Source organism: Propithecus coquereli, unplaced genomic scaffold (genome assembly GCF_000956105.1).
Source record: "Propithecus coquereli isolate 6110/MARCELLA unplaced genomic scaffold, Pcoq_1.0 Scaffold81, whole genome shotgun sequence".
Lineage (NCBI taxonomy): Eukaryota > Metazoa > Chordata > Mammalia > Primates > Indriidae > Propithecus > Propithecus coquereli.
The window spans coordinates 5,592,823-5,608,346 of record NW_012154285.1 but is presented as its reverse complement, the minus strand read 5'-3'; the positions used below and the strand labels follow the sequence as shown (position 1 = coordinate 5,608,346).

Sequence of the window (15,524 nt, the reverse complement as noted above, 5' to 3'; positions counted from 1 at the left end):
GCTCTATCATTTTGACTGAAGTAACCGGCCTGGTACTTGATTTCTAAGATCAATGCCCAGAAGAAAATAATCCTCAGCTGCTCTCACGCTCCCTCTGCCCACATGCCTCATCAACCCCCAGGCACTATTCTTGTTCTTCAAGTGTTTTCTGAAACGTTCTGGGGGCAGAAGGGCTATTTGAACAGACTTCACACTCTCAAAAGGTGTCCAATTTACATTTGACCTTTTCTTTTTATTTTTCTTTTTTTTTTTTGGATATGGTCTTGTTTATTATTTAACTCAAAAAATCTTATTTTTGACTGGACTCAGACTTAGAAGTAGATGCTTTCAGAGAGGACAGCCTACGTCTCTTGGCAATCTGTTCCTGGCGCTTTTCTTTGGCCTCCTTCATTCTCTTGGCCAAAAGTTTAGCATATTCTGCAGCCTCTTGCTTATTTTTCTTAGTACGCTGCTTCTTCAGAGCAATATACCGGCGTTTATGTTGCAGGACACGTGGAGTTACAAGTTGCTGAATCTTGGGTGCTTTGGTCCTAGGTTTCTTACCTTCTTTGTTTAAGGGCTTCCTTACAACATATTAGCGAACATTATCTTCTTTAGACAGATTGAAAAGTTTGCAGATTCTGCTAGCTCTTTTGGGCCCCAGACGACGAGGTACTGTGGTATCAGTCAGTCCAGGGATAGCCTTCTCTCCTTTTTTTACAATAACCAAGTTGAGAACGCTCAGGTTGGCATCCACAATACAACCCCGAACAGATTTGCACTTTCTTTCTCCAGTTCTCCTTGGTCTATGACAGCAATGCCCCTTACTCAGTAGCAGGGGAACACGGGCATGGGTCAAGACACCCTGCTTCATGGGGAAACCTTGCTTGTCGTTCCCACCACTGATTCGGTCCACGTAACCCTTCCATTCTTCACCCAGAGCGTTGGCAGCCACTTCCGTGGCCATATGCTTCTCATAGAAAGTACGAAGTTTGTGTTCATCGTCCACGTCAATGAGTTTCTGGCAGCCAGTGGCTGCGAAGGAGACATTCGGCTTCATCCTGAAGCAGCTGGTCGCCTCTGAGGCGCTATGAAAAAGAGCCACATTTGACCTTTTCTAAAATGAAGTTATACATACGGCCACAGACATCCACTGACGGGATTGAATAAGAATTCCTTGTTTACTGTACAGTTTTAACCTCACATCCTATTATTGGACTTTACTGCAGTTCGAATAAACGAGCTGGCTTTTCAAAGATCAGTTTTGTTTTTATTATTTTCAGATTGAAACTTTCCAAACGCGATGAAAGGTATAGAAAAGAACGTCACTGTCCACTGCACCAAGATCATTCAGACATTGACATCTTGCCATACTTGCTCCACATTTCCTTTTAGTCAGGTTTATTGGGGGATAATTTATATGTAGTATAAATTTTTTGTGTATAGTTTTTGTACAGGTTTTTCTTATGCATCAGCATACAAGATTTTTTAGTGTGCAATTTTATGAGTTTTAACAAACACACACAGTCATATAACCGCAACCACAATCAAGATATAGAACAATTTGACTATTGCAAAAAGTTCCTTTATACCCCCTTAGAGTCAACCCCTCCCGCTGTCCCAGCCCCTGATGACATTGATCTATCTTCTATCCCTATAGTTTTCCCTTTCCAGAATGTCACATTAGTGGTATGTAGCCTAATTCCTTTCAGATTCATCCATGTTGTATGTATCAGTAGTCTATTCCTTTGTTTTATTTTGATAAAAAGCACATAACATTAAATTTACCATCTTATCCATTTTTAAGTGTACAGTACAGTAGTGTTAAGTATATTCACATTGTTGTGCAACAGTTCTCCACAACTTTTTCATCTTGCAACATTGATACTCTATACTCGCTAAATATTAATTCCCCTTCCTCCTCCCCCAGCCCTTGGTAACAACCCTTCTACTCTCTGTTTCCATGACTTTGACTACTTTAGATACTTCATATGAGTAGAATCATAAAGTATTTGTCCTTTTGTGACTAGCTTATTTCACTTAGCATAATGTCCTACATCCATGTTGTAGCATGTGACAGAGTTTCCTTCTTTTTTAAGGCTGCATAATATTCCATTCTATGTATATACCACATTTTATATATCCATTCATCTGCTGATGGACATTTAGGTTGCTTCCATCTCTTGGCTATTGTGAATAATGCTTTGATGACTATGGGTATGCAAGTATTTCTTCATGATACTGCTTTGAATTCTTTTGGTTGTCTACCCAGAAGTGGGATTATTAGGTCATATGGTAATTCCATGTTTAATTTTTTTGAGGAGCCACCATACTGTTTTCCAGAATGGCTGCACCATTTTATGTTCCCACCAACAGTGCACAAGTGTCTCAACTTCTCTGAATCCTTGCCAATGCTCGTTATAGTCTGTTCTTTTGATAGTTGTCTTCCTAATGAGTGTGAGGTGATATATCTCTTTGTGGTTTTGATTTGCATTTTCCTAATGATTAGTGATGTTGTGCATCTCTTCATGTGGTTATTGGCCATTGGTATATCTTTTGTGCAGAAATATCTATTGAAGTTTGTTGTCCCCCCCGCCTTTGTTTTTCTTGAGACAGAGTCTCACTCTGTCCCCCTGGGTAGAGTGCAGTGCAGTGGCATCATCACAGCTCACTGCAACCTCAAAAGCCTAGGCCCAAGCAATCATCCTGCCTCAGCCTCCCAAGTAGCTGGGACTACAGGCTTGCACCACCACGCCCGGCTAATTTTTCTATTTTTGGTAGAGACAGCGTCTCCCTCTTGCTTGGGCTGGTCTTGAACTCCTGAGCTCAAGTGATCCTCCCTCTTTAGCCCCCCAGAGTGTTAGGATTACAGGCATGAGCCACTGCATGTGGACTGTAGCCTGTTTTTCAATTGGGTTATTTTTGTTGTTGTTGTTGAGTTGTAAGAGTTCCTTATATGTGCTGGATATTATCCTCTTATCAGATACATGATTTGCAATTGGTTTCTCCTATTCCATGGGTTGCCTTTTTTCCTGTGATGCACAAAAGTTTTAAAGTATGATATACTCCCATTTGTCTATTTTTTCTTTTGTGCTTTTGGTGTCATATCCAAGAAATCATTGCCAAATCCAATGTCCTCAATCTTTTCTCCTAGGAATTTAATAGTTTGGGGTCTTACATTTAGGTCTTTAATCCATTTTGAGTTAATTTCCGTATACAGTGTAAGGTAAGGATCCACTTTCATTCTTCTGCATGTAGATATCCAGTTTCCCAGAATCATTTGTTGAAGAGACTGTACTTTCCCCCTTGTGTAGTCTTGGCACCCTTGTTGAAACTCATTTAGCCATATGTGCAAGGGTTTCTCTCAGTCCATTCCTTTTATTACTGACAAGCATTCCAAAAATGGCTATACTGAAATTTTCATCCATTCACCAGTTGAAGGAATTTGGGTTTTTCCAGTTTGGAGTGATTAAAAATAAAGCCGCTACACATATTCACATACAGATTTTGTATGAACATGCATTTTTTATTTCTTTTAGGTGTGAGATCTCTGGGTTATATGGTCAGTGTGTGTTTCAATTTATAAAAAACTGTCCAATTTTTTTCTCAAGTGATTTTCCCATTTCCATTCCAATCAACAATGTATGAGAGTTCCAGTTTCCCATGCTTGTGAGCATGTCGCATGGTCAGTTTTGTATTCATTTTTGTTTTTAGTTATTCTGATAGGTGTGTGTGTGGTGGTGTCTCATTGTGGTTTCATTAATTGGCTTTTAATAAATCAAGTCACCTCGTAGTGGCACATCTAAATTGCATTTTAATCTTGGAGTGCCAAAAGCATTTGTCAAATGTTAAATGAAGAAATGACTTCTTCATTTTTCAGTGCACAAAGAGCCTCAAAAAATAGAAGTGAGCTGGCCTCGTGGTCCCGCCGAAAGACACTGCTGTCTCCTCCCCCACCTCTGTTTCTGTTTCTGAGTGGTAAACATGTTTTCATCCTTTCCTTGAGACCTTCAGATAGTTCCTCTTTTATTCACCTCTCACTGCCAGCCTGTGAGTGAATTCTTCCTGAGCCCCGACCCTGCCTCTTTGAGCCTTGTCCTTGGGTAAGGCATTTCTGTTGCAGCTTGTTTTAAAGAACATAACTTTCATTAACCCAACTTTGTTGGGAAGGATATGGGGACCAAAGAAAAGCAAACACAAGACTAACAGTCTGTGGACAGTCGTGAAGCATGTTTTCCACACTCAAAACCAGGACCCACGGTCTGACAAGTATGGATGTATTTATTAAGAAAATAAAGAATTTGGAATGTCCTGCACACTTCAGAGTTATTATGGCCATAGTTATGACAAATCTGGATGGAACAAACCCGAATTCCAAACCCCCAGCATCCTCAAGTCCCTTTTTATTGTCAGCTTATTGTGGGGAAGGGGAGAAGATGGCCTGATGGGAAAAGGTGAAATTGATCTAGGTCTGTTTGAACAAAGACTCAATTGCTACCTCTTTGATATAGAAATCTTCTGGGAATTCCTTAAAACAAATAATGAAAATCCTTCCAATCTGAACCCAGCCACAGGTTCTCTTTCAGAGATCAGCTGCTTATTCCAGTGGGACATCACTCCTATTAACTCTCGTCCCCTTCCGACGTGAATCAGCCTAAAGTTTCCTCTTAAAATGATCTCTACAACACACAAGAAGCTGGTTATTGTAACAGTTGTAATAGTTTCTGGGGAGGAGAGACGACTAGTGATTCTTTAATCCATTGTGCATATATTACTTTTCAATTAAAAAACTAATTTTTAAATTAAATAACCACAGCAATAAAACAAAATTTAGAAACCACCTTCTCTCCCTTATATCATAGCATTCCTATGTACCATTATGGGCAGCACTCGGAAAACAAGGCAAAAATCCCCCTCTCCTATCAGCCTTGCCTAATGTCTACTGCTCAAATTAGATTTGAAAGCAAATAAAAAACTTGGGAATTATTTTTAAGTCTTTAAAAAAAATTAGACTCAAACAAATACTGTAGTGTCCTCTATGGCTGTATTATAAGAAGAGTATTTACTTTCAGGAATTAGTGAAAATACATCTCATTGTTCTTAAAATTGTTAAAGGGATGGCACAGGGAGAGAACCAGTTAGCTGCCCAGATCACTTTTTTTTTTTTTTGAGAGACAGAGAGAGAGAGAGAGAGAGAGAGAGTCTCACTCCGTTGCCCTGAGTGCCGTGGTGTCAGCCTAGCTCACAGCAGCCTCAAACTTCTGGGCTCAAGTGATCCTCCTGCCCCAGCCTCCCGAGTAGCTGGGACTGCAGGTGCACACCATGACGCCCAGCTAATTTTTCTATTTTCAGTAGAGACGGGGTCTTTCTCTTGCTCCAGCTGTTCTTGAACTCCTGAGCTCAAGCAATCCTGCTGCCTCGGCCTCCCAGAGGGCTAGGATTACAGGCATGTGAGTCACCACACCTGCCCACCCCCCAGGTCACTTCTATTGGGTAGAATTACTTTGGTCACTGGACATGATGATTTGGAGTCTGGCCTTCAGTTTTAAAGTTTCAGAAACAAAATCTTTCTGGGGCAACCCGGGATTACTGGGTCATGGTAAGCAGACCCTCCAGAGATCAGTAGAAGAGATACCCATCTATTGCTCCTATTTAGCCTTCAAATCTCACCTCCTCCAGGAGGCCTTCTTCTCTGACCCACCAAAGAGGCAGACCCTGATGGGCTTTGGAGCAAGACAGTCTGGGTTAATCCTTTTTCATCTCTTATTAGCTGGGTGACCTTGAGCAAGTTACTTAACCTCTCTGAACCTCAATACCTTCATCTGAGAAATAGAGAAAATGCCTACTGTGAAGGGTAGTTTGAAGAGTTAGATTAAGGTACACAAGCACTTAGCATAGGGTCTGGCAGCATGTAGCTGCTCCATAAACAGTAGCTCTTAAATGTCCCTCCTACATGCCACCTCTCACAACTGACTTGATTTGTCCTCAACAATGTATGGGACATACACTTAAAAAAAAGTTTGCTTATCTGAAAATCATATTTAATTGGGTGTCCTGTATTTTTATTTGCTAAATATGACAACTTTTCATGGTAGGTTATTAATGACAGGCTGTTTCAGTGGATAGAACTAAGAAATATGTACTCTTTCAAGATAAAATCCATCGTACCGATGCTTCCAATTAAAATCAACATGACAGAGGTTTTTGTTAACCATGTTGATCTTGCAAATGTATCTCTTTTCTCTCACACCATAAAGCCTGGTTCTCAGCAATTCCAACATAATTTATTATTTCCTTTATCCCCAAATACACATTTAGCTAAATAACAATACTAATAACAGAATAACAATGCTGATAGCAATACAGAATAACAATACTAAGATGACTACCAACCATATGCTTATTAAAGTTATTAATCTTAACCTTATTAGGTTAAGACTTTTTTAACTGCACACTTTTCACTTAATCCCTCTGACTTTAGGATGTTACCTTACCTCCACCCTTTTCTCTACTGCTATCCCTAAACCCGGAACTTCTCTGGTTCAAGTTCTCTACAGCATAAATACCTAATCTTCTACAGGGATTGGGGCAAGGGATTCACAAGGAGGGGAATCTGGGGTCTAACCATTCCCCAGATGTTATTTATGTTTAATTAATTATCTGTTTTCTGTCCCTCCTCTCACCCCAGGGACTTTCAACCTTCAATTCCTGAGCTTTTTTGGGGGGAGGGGGGACTTATGAGCTCCAACTTGTTTATTAGTCATTGTCATCTCCTTCTGCAAGAACTAGGGTTTCTCCACTCAGTTAATCCATCCATCCATCCACTTTCTATCTTCCAAAAAGGATGTGAGATCTCTCATGAGCATTCTTCTCTTCCATTCTCTGTGGGTTTGTACCTGTTTAATTCCTTTACTATAATTTTAGGAGGGTTTCAGGAGAGAGCAGAAGAAACTGCACGGGCTCAATCTGCCATGTTTCTATATGTTTTATGTAAACATTCTCCGTATCAGTTGTGGAGAGGTAATATAGTGAAATGATTAAAAGCACACAGTCTCCAATGGAGGGGCTATGCCTGTGTGGGGGCGGTGTATATATGGGAAATCTCTGCACCTTCTGCTCAGTTTTGCTATGAACCTAAAACTGCTCTAAAAAATAAAGTCTATTGGGGGGAAAAAAAGCACACTTTCTGGAGCCAGAGTGTTTGGGTTCAAATCCTTAGTTCTTCCACTTGCTAGCTGTGTAACCTTGGGCATGCTTTCCGTGCTCAGATTCCTCATCTATAAAATGGGGATAATCGTGGTACCGAGGTACCAAAGCTGCATGTGTGCAGCATGGTGCGAGGCACTTAATAAATACTCAAAGAGCTTAAAAATATTATTTGAGAAAGGGTAGTGTGGGTTCCATTATTTGAAAAAGGCAAAATGGTGTTGATTAAGTCTTAATAAAATGAAAGGAGAAAAATTCTGTGTTAATCTTGCCTTGAAGTTGACTGTATGTTCCTCAGGGCTTAGCAGTTTTGAATCTTGCCATTTCACTTTTTCCCTGCAGATGGCAGCATTTGTCACCAAAACTTGGTCCTCCCTTAGGGCTGACACTGAGCAGAGAAGAAAAACTCTATTCTTTCATTGGCTCTAGTTCACGCAACACCTATTTACTGAGCACCTACTATGTGCCAAGATCCAGAAACAGCAATGGTCCAGCAAACACTGCTATCGCCCTCTCAGAACCTCCAGTTAGCAACGGCTCTAGAACTTCCTTTCAAGAAGCTGAGGGGCCCTCCCAAGAAAACTTTCCATGAGAATGGGCCAGTATGTTGCAGAAGTCCTTACCCAGAAATAGAATGCCCTCTTGAGCAAAAATGTTGCTGTAAAACATCACTCTCCACAAATTGTTTTTCAGGCCTACTTGTATTTAAAAATAGGTTTTCATAAGCTCCACCCTCTGAGAAAAGAGTTGGGATATGTGAAATTCAAACTTAAAGCTATTGGAATTTTAAATTATTCTGAGCCTGGAGAGGAATATGGCTGTGTAGCTTGAGTCACATAGAATGCAGTTGCTACTTCTACTTTTTCCTATAAATGCTTAGAAGTGACCAAGCAGTGCCAAAGATGAGACACCCCCCCAACCCCACCCCCAGCCTTCAAATATTACTGCCCCTTATGGAATGTTAATGGCATCTTTCTTGGAATGTGGCAAGCTGTGCTAATGAAATTGCTGTAACATATACTGGTCTAGTATGGAAAATATTGCAACTTGGCTACAACTGTTTCTGCCTATGTAAGTGAAACTTTAGCTTCCCCACTTTGGGACACTAACCCCATCCCTTCGGAAGTCTGTGCTTCCCAGGTCGCTATCCTCAAGCTTTGAGTGGAATAAACTCTATACTTAAGTAGAGCCAGGCGGCTCATGCCTGTAGTCCCAATGACTAAAGAGGCTCAGGCAGGAGGATCACTTGAGCCCAGGAGTTTGAGGTTGCAGTGAGCTACGATGATGTCACTGCACTATGGCCTGGGCAACAGAGACTCTGTCTCTAAAAAACAAAAATAAAAGGTTGACTAAGGGGCATTGAGATGTTCATTAATGCAGAAAGAGGGTGGTGGGGCTGTGGGGTGAGTAGAAAGGAAGATTTAGGAAGTATAGGCCAAAGATAACGACTCAAAATGCCCCCCAATTTTTAAGCCAAACATCTCCTTTTTAAGAAAAATTATCCAAATTTTGGAAATAAGACCAAGAGAGGGCAGTGTAGTCCTTTCAATGTCATCTAGGACATTGTTTAACAAGTTCACCCAAAGATGATTTAATTCTCTAGCCTGGGGTTAGCAAACTTTTTCTATTAATATAAAGTTCCAGGCCAGGCGTGGTGGCTCACGCCTGTAATCCTAGCACTCTGGGAGGCCAAGGTGGGAGGATTTCTTGAGCCTGAGCCACAGCGAGACCCTGTCTCTACCAAAAAGAAAAGAAAAAATTAGCCGGGCATGGTGGCGCATGCCTGTAGTCCCAGCTACTCGGAAGGCTGAGGCAGGAGGATCGCTTGAGCCCAGGAGTTTGAAGTTGCTGTGAGCTAGGATGACACCACGGCCCTCTGGCCTGGGCAACAGAGCAAGACTCTGTCTCAAAAAAAAAAAAAAAAAACTAATATAAAGTTCCAGATAGTAAATACTTTAGGCCTTGCAGGCTATTTGCTATCTGTGGACTACTCAACTCTGTCATCGTAGTATTCAGTCACTACACAACAAAAGCAGCATGTGGTTGTGTTCTAATAAAACTTCATTATAAACAAAAGCAACAGGGCCAGATTTGGCATTTACAGGCCAGGGAATATTCCTTTGTTTGCCTAGCTATTTATTGCCCAGATTTTTGTCCAGTAGAGTTGTGAATTATTTCTCTCCAGTACAAAACAGAACCCTGTAGCTTATAGTTTTTATTACCCTGTGGAAGATTAACTAGTTTTGCATCTAACTACATTGCCTACTTCCTCAAATACCTACTTCCTCAAAATGTGTTCTGACCCAGCTTTCCCGTCTGTTTCCTCTTTGACAAGTTGAATAAACTTTTGACGTGTATTCATTCCTTATGTGAATGAGGCATGTTTTAATTTTTGACATTCTTGTTTACTATTCTTTTGTTGTTCCCTAGTAATTTAGTAAAATCCATTAACTAAGGAAGATCCCTGTGTTGTGGAGAGTGGTAAAAAATGGAGGAACTTAGGAACTGCTTCCCATTCTGTCGTCAAACTCGAAGGAGAAGAGAGAAACCCTCTGTAATGGGGACAGACTTTTTGTGCCTTGGCAAGGAATAAAAAGAAAAACCGCATATAATTCCTCCCCAAATTCCCTTTCCCCTACCCCCAATAAGGCATAATTCTTTATATCTCAAAAAAGGGACTATGAAAGGAGTCATTCTGTCTCATGCAGTCTCAGAGTTGATCTCTAGGATTTTACTTCCACATTTTAGTCCCAAATTCCTGGCCTCCTCAAATCAACTTTTTAAAGCAAGCCCCAGGCCAGGCGTGGTGGCTCATGCCTGTAATCCTAGCACTTTAGGAGGTCAAGGTGGGAGGACTGCTGGAGGCCAGGAGTTCCAGGTTGCAGTGAGCTGTGATTGCGCCACTGAACTCCAGCCTGCAACAGAGCAAGACCCTGTCTCTAAAATAAAAAAAAAAAATAATAATCATTTCCCTTTCACCTGCTTTCCTCCAGTTTAGTCAGTCTTCCTTTATTTGTCTTTGACTCTTCCACTCTGTCCTGGTAGCACAACAGAAGCATATTTTTAAAAACAAGTCAGGTCCTCCTTGATTTCTCAAGCAAACCTGTTTCCCAGAGACAAAAGCGTCCAGGCATAAGCCTCATTAACTGACTTCTTAGCTCATGGGTTTTCATTCATGTTCTCTAAAGGAGCATATCTCCTATATAATAAGCACCTTGTTCTTTTCATTTGTTTTCATTAATAAAAATACCCCCATTCTATGGGCAAAGTCAGCATCCGAACTCCCCTAATCCAAAGCCATGGTCAAAGCTTACACAATTAAAAAATCAGAGTCAACGTGAACGGCCAAAAGCTTTGCTGAAAGAGGTACCTACAAGAAGCAAAAACCTATCCACCAGAGCCTAAAGGCTTATAAGCTAACGCTCTGCCCTCTTTAAGGCAAGCCTGCTTTGGGTCAGAAAGACTTTTCCCCCAATAATCGAATCCCTGTCCCAGCTGCCTGCTGAGGTCACAGCTGTGCTTACACTGGTTAGGTCAAGGCCTGGCCCAGAGGCCCTTGTACTCAGGCTCCTGCCAGTTAGAATCATGCCGAACAACTGTAGCAGTCACACACTGCCCAGGTCAAGAACACACTGGACTCATAATTACCTTGAAGCCTAGAGCCCTGACGGCATCGACGGCATCAGAAATTTGATCTCCACGTGTTATTTTAGCGCCCATAGGTCAGTCCTTGCATCTGTCTCTCAAAGTTTTCTAAAGAGAAAATTTAAATTAATGTTGGGGCCAGGCTTCGTGGCTCACACCTGTAGTCCTAGCACTTTGGGAGACCGAGGCAGGAGGGATGCTTGAGGTTGGGAGTTCGAGACCAGCCTGGCAAGACTCTGTCTCTAGAAAGTACAGAAAAATTAGCCAAGCGTGGTGGCACATGCCTGTAGTTCCAGCTGCTCAGGAGGCTGAGGCAGGATTGTCTGAGCCCAGGATCTTGAGGTTGCAGTGAGCTATGATGATGCCACGGCACTCTAGCCCAGGCAACAGAGCAAGACCTGTCTCAAAAAAGCAAAGCAAAACAACAACAAAAAACAAACAAAAAAAACCATGTTGGGGCTTTATGGGGTGTTAATTAATTACACCTTTCTCAGCGTTTCCAAACTCCAAACCTACAGAGAAGTAGGTGCATGAATCAGGCAACTAGAACTCCAAAGTATCAGCTTTGATAAGGCTAACTGGAGAACATGGCTTAGTTATGTACGTAATCTCCCTCTGGATTAAATTGATTTACCCAGTCACAGGCTGGGTGACTGCAAGCCTCTTCCATAGGGACGGGCTCCCCATGGTGGAGGAAGAAAACAAGTGTGCAAAGGTGATGTCATGGCAAAAAAGAAGAAAGAGAAAGGGAAGAAGCAACATGCTCAGCATCGCCCCGCAAACCCGCCATTCAGACAAATCACTCCTCATCTCACAGGGGTACCAAAGAAAGAGGTCAGAAGTTTTCCTTCCATAATTTCTCTATTAAAGAGTGGAAGTTCCCTCTCCTCTGTGTAACTAAGTGAAGGACAAGTTCCCTTCTAACAGTTGCCTTTGGTTTGGGGACTTGTTCTTCACTCAATAATTGTAGCCATAGTACCTGGATCACATGATGTGTTTGTCAGGATTCACTGCATTGCAAGCCAAAATCAAAACGGCTTGAGCAAACTCGGGAATTCATATGAGTTCAGAGACTGATCCTCCCTCAGTCAAAGCTGGATTCAGAGGTTTGATCCATTTTACCAGGCCTCTGCTTCTTACCATCTCTGCTTCTGTCTGTATTGGCTTCATTCTCAGGCTGGTTCCTCCCAAGTAGTAACAAAGATGGCCATCAGCAGTTCCAAGCTTGCATCCTACCAGCTTAGAAACCTTGGGGATAATTTCTCCTTCCTGATAGATTCAGCAAAATCCTATAATTGAGTTTCATTGGTCTGGCTTGGGTCATGTGCCTTCTTCCTGGACCAATTACTGCGACCAAGAGAATACAGTGCTGTGATTGGCCAGACCTGCCTCATGTGTTCACTCTTGGAGTCCTGGTCCAATTCCAACCAAACGACAGCAACCTAGGGGGTGTTGGATTATTCCTCCAAGGAAAGTCAGAATACTACAATCAGAGAAGCAGGGGGAATGGATTCTAGATGGGAAAAACATGACCATCACACATGACACAAAGCAAGATGAGTTACACGGAAAGAACAGCCTATGGCTAGTTCCTTGACAAGGACTTTGCCACTCAGGCATTAAGTGTCTCAGGGACACCTCTCCAGTTCAGCCCAGCTCTGCCTACCAGCTTCCTGTGGGATGAACATACTACTCAGCCCCTTTCCTCAGCTGTAGAATAAGTCACTTGTTCTCTGGGATCTCTCGGTTTCTTTCATTCAGCAGCATTCACTCGTTGGGTATTTATTTAGCACTTATTATATGCCAGGCACTGTTCTGGACACTTGAGGTAGTTGTGAATAAAATGGACAAAATTCCCCGCTCACATGGAACTTATCATTTAATCAGGGAGGAGACAAACATTAAACAAAATAAATAAGTGCTCTGTGCTATGAAGAAAAATGCAAACGCAACTGGTTGGGTGGTTTAAATAGATGGTCAGAGAAGATACTGCAGGCAGAGCACATGGTAAGTGCGCAGTCTATGGTATCTATTGATCTCACTCTCATTGCTATTATTATCATTATTATTACCTGGTATATTAAAGGAATTTGTCTACCCTTTGTTGTCTCCAGCATTAAGTACCCTCAGCTTGGCATATAAGGCCCCCTGTTGTAGGTCCTAAACTATTTTTTTTTTTTTTTTGAGGTAGAGTCTCACTCTTTTGCCCGGGCTAGAGTGAGTGCCGTGGCGTCAGCCTAGCTCACAGCAACCTCACACTCCTGGGCTCAAGCAATGCTTCTGCCTCAGCCTCCCGAGTAGCTGGGACTACAGGCATGCGCCACCATGCCCGGCTAATTTTTTCTATGTATTTTTAGTTGTCCGATTAATTTCTTTCTATTTTTAGTAGAGACAGGGTCTCGCTCTTGCTCAGGCTGGTTTCGAACTCCTGAGCTCAAACAATCCGCCCGCCTCGGCCTCCCAGAGAGCTAGGATTACAGGCGTGAGCCACCGCGCCCGGCCCCTAAACTATTTTTTAATTGAGATAGAAATTATATACCATATTTTCCCTTTTAAAGAGTACAGTTCAGTGGTTATTAGCATATTTACAAGGTTGTGCAACCATCGCTACTATTTAATTCCAGAGCTTTCATCACCCCAAAAAGAAATCGCGTACCCATGAACAGTCCCTCCCCACATTTGCCCCTCCCCCCAGCTCCTGGCAACCACTAATCTACTTTCTGTCTCTATGGATTTGCCTCTTGTGGACATTTCATATAAATAGAACCGTGCAATATGTGGTTTTTTGTGTCTGGCTTCTTTAACTTAGCATATTGGTTTGTTTGTTTTAGAGACAGGGGTCTCACTGTGTTGCCCAGGCTGTCCCCAAACTCCTGGGTTCAAGCCATCCTCCCGCCTCAGCCTGCGGAATAGCTGGGACTACAGGCGAGAGCCATCGCACCCAGCTCCTAGCCCCATTTTTTATTATTCCTCTTCCAAATCCTAAGGCCAAGTTGCACTAGACTGCTTGCCTTCCTCCAATCACACTCTGCATTTGTTGAATTTCTGTTTCCTCCTCTTGGAATGGTTATACCCCTTTCTCAGACCTCTGTTCCTTCAAGCTCTCACAAATGTCAGGTCTTCGTGAAGGGCCCCAGAGTGTTCTCCAATGCCCTGGGTCTCATTTTTCCCCTTCCCAGATCCCTATTTTATTTCAACTGCTGGTGCTTATTTTTTCTCTATATTTACTAAGTTTTAACCTTCCCACTACACTGTGACTGCCATGAAGTCACCAACTGTTTTTTTATTCTTAGCCTGAAGCCATGAACATAACAAGCACTCAACAAATATTTGCTCACTTGCATTGCATTGCAAGAACCCAGGGGTTCTAAATCAGGGGAAATTTTGCCCCCCAGAGGACATTTGACACTATCTGGAGACATTTTTGGTTGTCCCAACTGGGAGTAGGAAGGGAGGTGTTACTGGTATTTAGTGGCCAGAGGCTAGGGATGCTCCTAAGCCCCCTCCAATGCATAGGACAGTCCCCACAACAATGAATTACCCTGCCCAGGCCAAGTGAGGTGGCTCACGCCTGTAACCGCAGCACTTTGGGAGGCACAGGCAGGAGGATCACTTGAGCCCAGGAGTTTGAGATTGCAGTGAACTATGATTGTGCCACTGCACAATAGCCTGGGCAACAGAGCCAGTATCAAAAAAAAAAAAAAAAGAATTACCCTGCCCCAAATGTCAATAGTGCCAAGGTTGAGAAACCATAAACTGCCATAAACTAATCAGTGTTCCTTTTGAATAGGTTAGCAAAAGAAACCCAAAGGGATCAGTGTACAAGTCTGGCAGAAAAATCTCACTAGCAAATTCGTGCATTTTTTTTGTTTGTTTGTTGGCTTTTTTAGGAGCTGGGGGTGACTCCAGTGCAAAGCTCTTTCCTAATGCCATAGAGGTGCCCTGGCAGCACAGATGGTATTTTCACCACTTGTTCGCCTCTGTGGCAATTGACCTCCCAGGAATCCTTGAAGTGCTAGGAATGTAACTCTATTAAGGAAGAAAACTCAGGGCTTTTTAAGTCTAGCAAAATGTCAAAATGAATCGTGCTTCTCAGGGAGGGAAAAGGAGGTGTTTTTCAAAGTACCCTCTCCTGGCTTCCCTCACAAAGGTGAAACTTCAGAGCTGGCTCTGGAATAAATGATTCAAGGCAACCTGAGGCCCTGTCTCCTCTCCTTTTAAAAAGTGCAAAGCAGCTTCGAGAAAGGATTCTGTTCGCAACTTGCATCTGTGAGGAGCTCATTTGCCAGAAACTGAAGGCGCTGTATCGCTTAACTGTGAAAACAGCAGCCCCGTCAGAGCAGTGGTTACTGGCCTTAGAGTCACATCTTATGTTCCTACTCATCTCATCTAACCGGTTCTTGTGACTGACACGGAAATTGGATAATATATGCCCTGAAAATGAGAGGTAGGAACAGTCAGAAGGAGTTTCACGAGGCAAGGACCAGGGGTTGACATACTATTTTAAAAAGTTTGTCCTTGGGGTAGAATTACCTGACAGGTTGGCTGGGATTTGGTAGTGGTGTTGTACGCTTGAAAGAACAACCTTTAGCACAACTGGCAAAGACATAAATGCCAAGCAGAGGATTCTGAGAGGGGCCATCCCCTCTTCTGGGCATCTCCAGTTCTTGTGCCATAAAAAATAGCAAGGTGTG

The 15,524-nt window shown here is 42.5% G+C and overlaps 1 pseudogene across 1 annotated transcript; it reads right to left on the bottom strand.

Moving 5' to 3' along the window:
• Nucleotides 1-283: 283 nt before the first annotated feature.
• On the bottom strand, nt 284-1,039 carry LOC105825587 (annotated as a pseudogene). Its single transcript, XR_001138270.1, has one exon. The product of XR_001138270.1 is annotated as a 40S ribosomal protein S6 pseudogene (transcript).
• Between the last annotated feature and the right edge of the window lie 14,485 nt (nt 1,040-15,524).